Source organism: Centruroides sculpturatus, unplaced genomic scaffold, assembly GCF_000671375.1.
Source record: "Centruroides sculpturatus isolate CEXI.00-Female unplaced genomic scaffold, Cexi_2.0 scaffold553, whole genome shotgun sequence".
NCBI lineage: Eukaryota > Metazoa > Arthropoda > Arachnida > Scorpiones > Buthidae > Centruroides > Centruroides sculpturatus.
Window position 1 is genome coordinate 256,314 of NW_019384837.1, and position 4,573 is coordinate 260,886.

At 33.8% G+C, this 4,573-nt stretch overlaps 1 protein-coding gene across 2 annotated transcripts in view; it reads left to right on the forward strand.

Annotated features, from left to right (window-relative positions):
• The first annotated feature begins 3,968 nt into the window (after positions 1 to 3,968).
• The window catches only part of LOC111630237 (mitochondrial mRNA pseudouridine synthase Trub2-like), a 44,016-nt gene continuing 43,411 nt past the window's right edge, over positions 3,969 to 4,573 (forward strand). Inside the window, exon 1 of one of the 2 annotated variants that reach the window (XM_023374309.1) lies at positions 3,969 to 4,005. The gene's annotated coding sequence lies outside the window, so the exon portion shown is untranslated. Of the gene's footprint in view, positions 4,006 to 4,228; positions 4,267 to 4,573 lie in introns of those variants that run through there. The other variant, XM_023374310.1, reaches the window with a different exon arrangement.

Consider the following 4,573-nt stretch of genomic DNA (forward strand, 5'->3'; position numbering starts at 1 on the left):
CGGCAACCTGCAATTCTTTTAAAGTTAGTAAATAATATACATATAACAAAATAAAATTTTAAATTTAAGTAAAAGAAAAAGATAACTCATAAATGCTACTAATATTTTTTAAAGACTTTTTATTTCACTAATTACTTATCACTTCACTCAGAGTAAGAACAAAACTTAAGGCGATATTCAATTATTATTATTATTATTATTGAGAAAAAAACACCAAACTAACCTAGCAATGGTAGAATTTAGCACTTTAGCAGATGGCACTTAAGGGATGGTGTCATATTGTCATATTTTGTGAACATCGGGGGGGGCGCTTCTGTCTGCCGAAGCTGCTGGCGCGTTTTTTTACTCACTTCAAATACAGGTAAAGAATGTATCCTGTTTAATAATTTTACGTTAAAATTTTATTTGTTTGGGCTGTGTGTTAACATTATAAGTTGTTGGAAAAATTATCAACATAATTAATATGCAACGCTCGCCAATTAAAAGAGGAAGACCACCACTTCAAAAGTCAAAATCAACTAGTAGAAAGGAAACTGCTTCGACCACTAATACNAGAGTAATTTCACTATAATCACTTATCACTTTACTATCAAGAGTAAGAACAAAACTTAATACAGTACTAATAATTGAATATTGCCTTGAGAGAAAAACGCCAAATTAACCTAGCATAGGAAGAATTTAGCACTTAAGGGGTGGTGTCTTTTTTTTTTCTACATGGGTTCATATGGAAGGGTGGTGTCATTGTCATAATATTTTGTGAGCATCTTTGGGCAGTTTCATCTATGGTCCTCGTGGTTTTGTTTAAAAATATAACCTGTAGAGACATGTTGCGACTATAAGACAAATTTTAAATCAGACATAAACTATCACAAATACTCCAATGCAGTTTCTCCTGCCTGATTTAATTTAAAAGTGGCAACATTGAATGTCTTGGCGTATTGTAGTTTTATATTGTTCTTATTTACTTGTGTTTAGTTCCATTAAATACATATTATGGTGTGGTAAGAAAAATAATGAATAAAAGCTTTTAGTATTGAGATTAGTATTTAATATGGCTGGAATAAAATAAAAGTAGAAGAAAATCGAGAATTTAGAAGTGAATGGACTGAATCCTATGCAGTTATTGCAAATTTAACGGGATTCCCAGTGTGTTTAATATGCCAAGAAACGTTTTCTAATAAAAAATCAAATGTACAAAGACAATTTTTAAACTAAAAGCATTTGCAAACACTTATTGAGAGGGAGAAAAAAGCAAGTAGAAGAACTTCAACATAAAATAAATTTAAGTAAAGGTACATTTTCAAATTGGATAAAATCAAATAATAATACAACTGCTAGTTTTGTTGCTGCTCTAGAAATGGTGAAACCAGAAAGCCATTTACGGATTGCGATTTTGTGAAAGATTGTTTTATTAAAACGTCTTATCTTTTTTGCGATTTTAAAAATAAAACAAATAATTGCTAAAATAAAAGGCATGCCATTGTCTGCTAAGACTAAGAGACAAAACTATTGGTACCGCAGATGATGTAACTAGTCAGCAGGTTACGGATTTAAATTCAACACCAGGATTGTTTATTGTTTGTGATGGATTTTGCAATGTGAATGATATTGCACAGATTGTACTTATTTGTAGATATGTTAACTCTGATGGACCCGAGGAAGAGTTACTTGATACATCTTCACAGTATTGTCTCGAGAATTGTAACATTTCTTTATTAAATAAACCAGCAACGAGTTGCTCAACTTTCCCAGTAACATTTAAAATTTTGGTGACGCCATCTGTTACCATATTTTATTTTAAAAATTTTATATTTTTTATTATTATTAAAGTGGCAAAAAGTTTTAATTTTGAGGGTAGGGATGAGTTTTATAAAAAATTGTAAATGCTAATAACGAGTAAAATCGTCATTAAGTCAGACCATAGTGGAGACACACACGACCCCATTATCTCCCCAAACCTTGGACCTTAATTTAACAACATCGATCACCCTAATAAACAAACCTCCCTGCAAAGTGTCAGAAATATCTGACAAAAACACAGGAGTTATTAAGCTTCAAAAAGGGGTGAACAAAATCGTGCCCCCACACACTATAACATCCATACATATAGAAAAAACCCTTTTTTTGCATTTCCCGACATTTCAAGGTCCACTGTGTTCAAAAATGTAAACATATGGGGGGCATTTTTTACACTGGCCTTCCCACAGTGGGACTGCCAGTATGTGAGGAACGAGGAACGACATATCCATAATGGACCACCCCCAAAAAATTCCTGATGTTTGTCCACAATTCGATTTCGGAGCAACCTGAGCAGCGAGCCTCCATATTAACATCTCCATTCTGTCATCAGTTTTACATCTGTTGTAACGAGGATGTGAAGTTGCCGATTCGCGCTAAAATGTCGGAATGACGGAGTAGTTCCGGATCGTATATGGAAGGAACAGATCCAGAGACAAACTTCACGGTTACATAATTATGGTCCCGATTTATTGTTACAAAATTTAATGCTTACAATAACAAAGGTATTCCGTTGTTGGGTGAAATAAAATTTCCTGGATCCTTTCCTTTTCGTTGAAGTCCCGCAGGTGATAATCTCCTGAAGTCTGTTCGGAGGTAGATGGCCCGTGGCGTTATTGAGAGTTAAATACGAAAACTACTCTCTTTTTATTCTCGTTAGATCGAACATTTCTTTATAGGGACACGAAATTTCCACGTCTTTATAACAGCAATCTTACGTAATAATTTTATAAAATTCCTTTATAACTTCGCGTTGTTCCGAGTGTTTTCGGGTCCTCACAAGGATACATGAAAATTTAAAAAACAAGTTATAATTGAGAATAGGGGTGCGTTCGTTAATAGCGGTCGCTCTGCATCTCCGCTGCTACAGGAGTGCGCTGTTGTTTGTAGGCATTTAGGAACGACGGCGAAAGAAAGAAAGATGGTGGCACCCGTACTATCGATAGTATCGTTAAAGAAGAATCTATAATTTTTAAAATATGCGTTTTTAGAGACAAAAGAAGAGTATCAATTGTAAAATTTAACCATAAAATGAATTATTTTGCCGACAGAGCATTCAATGTAGCCACGAATAAAATTAGAATGCCAGCTACCACTCGGAAAAAATTTGAGGAGACACATAACCGCGTGCCCTAACTTGTGCTTTCACAACTTCTAAATTTTTATTCATAAAACCACATAATGGACCCCGAAACGAAACTATCTGACAATGAGCCATGGAGGACGCCACGTTGCTTTCCACCGCAAACTATTGCTACAAGTGGCCGTTTTTACCGTCCGACGGCGCGCACTCCGGCCGGAATATAGGAACGCGGTCCGCAGGAATTTTTAAACAATCTCCATATGAACCCGGTGGGAGAAGAATAGAATAGAATTTTTAAACGGATGCCGCTCGCGCGAAGTTATGCGGAGGAATAAAGAACGCACCCCATGTGATGTGTGGTTTGACGCAAAAACTGGTTACTCGATCACGTGCAATATTTGGCGTGAACTTGTAGAGATATTCTTTTTGACACAGAGTTGTTTATAGCAGAAATCAAGAATTTATCGTATCTTTGGGACTATACGAGTGCTGCTTATAGCAACCGAATGGGAAAAGCAACGGCGTGGGAATACTTTTGTTCCAAATATTAAATTGACATATTGTATATATTCACAATTCAGATACATCTATCTGATACTTTTTTATATCCCATTTTTTCATCATTCATTTTCTAGACATTAAGAGAATGGAATCCTTTTTTAGTAAACTGATAATGAAAGATCAATGGATCAACAAATTAAATCAATAATTATTTTATATTTGGCATAAATAAATTTGAATTAAAAATAATTGTCTGTAATATAATAATTCATGTTTTGAACCAGAATATAATCAGTATAGTATATTTTAAATAAATAAAAAAATTAAAATATCCTAACTGACTATTAATACTAGAGGGCGTAATGCTTGTAATTTGTATTATGGAGAATGTCATGGTTTACCACGTGAGTTTTGTATCGTAAAAATATTATTTACGCATTAAATTATAAAGTTGTATATAAATATAAGTGCACGAAAATATCAAATATTATTTTTTTTACTGAATCAATGTTAGATTTAATATGAACTTTTGGTTCTGATTATTTTTTTATCACAGGCTGTGAATATGTATATCAAATATAGACTCAATGTTTCTACTAGGACCTGGCTGAACCCTTAGGGGACTTGCTAAAAAAACGGCCACTTTGGTTAGACTGAAGCAAAAGGTATCCAGCTAAAAAAGGTCTTAAACTTAATATTAACGAATAGACATAGATATATCTAGATGTAATTTGACACGCTGAATCGATTGGTATTAAAAAAATTTACTTACGATCAACCGTTTAAAAGTTACGAACGATTTTTTATTTCCGGCTATTTGCTTCGTTTAAGAACAACTTTATTAAGAAATACGCAGGCACTCATCGATATTAACAAAACGAATTACTTTAATTCATCATAATACATTCCATCTACGAGAGAAAGCGACATTAAAAATGCTAAAATGGTGTCGTTAGCCAGCGAACACGCGTA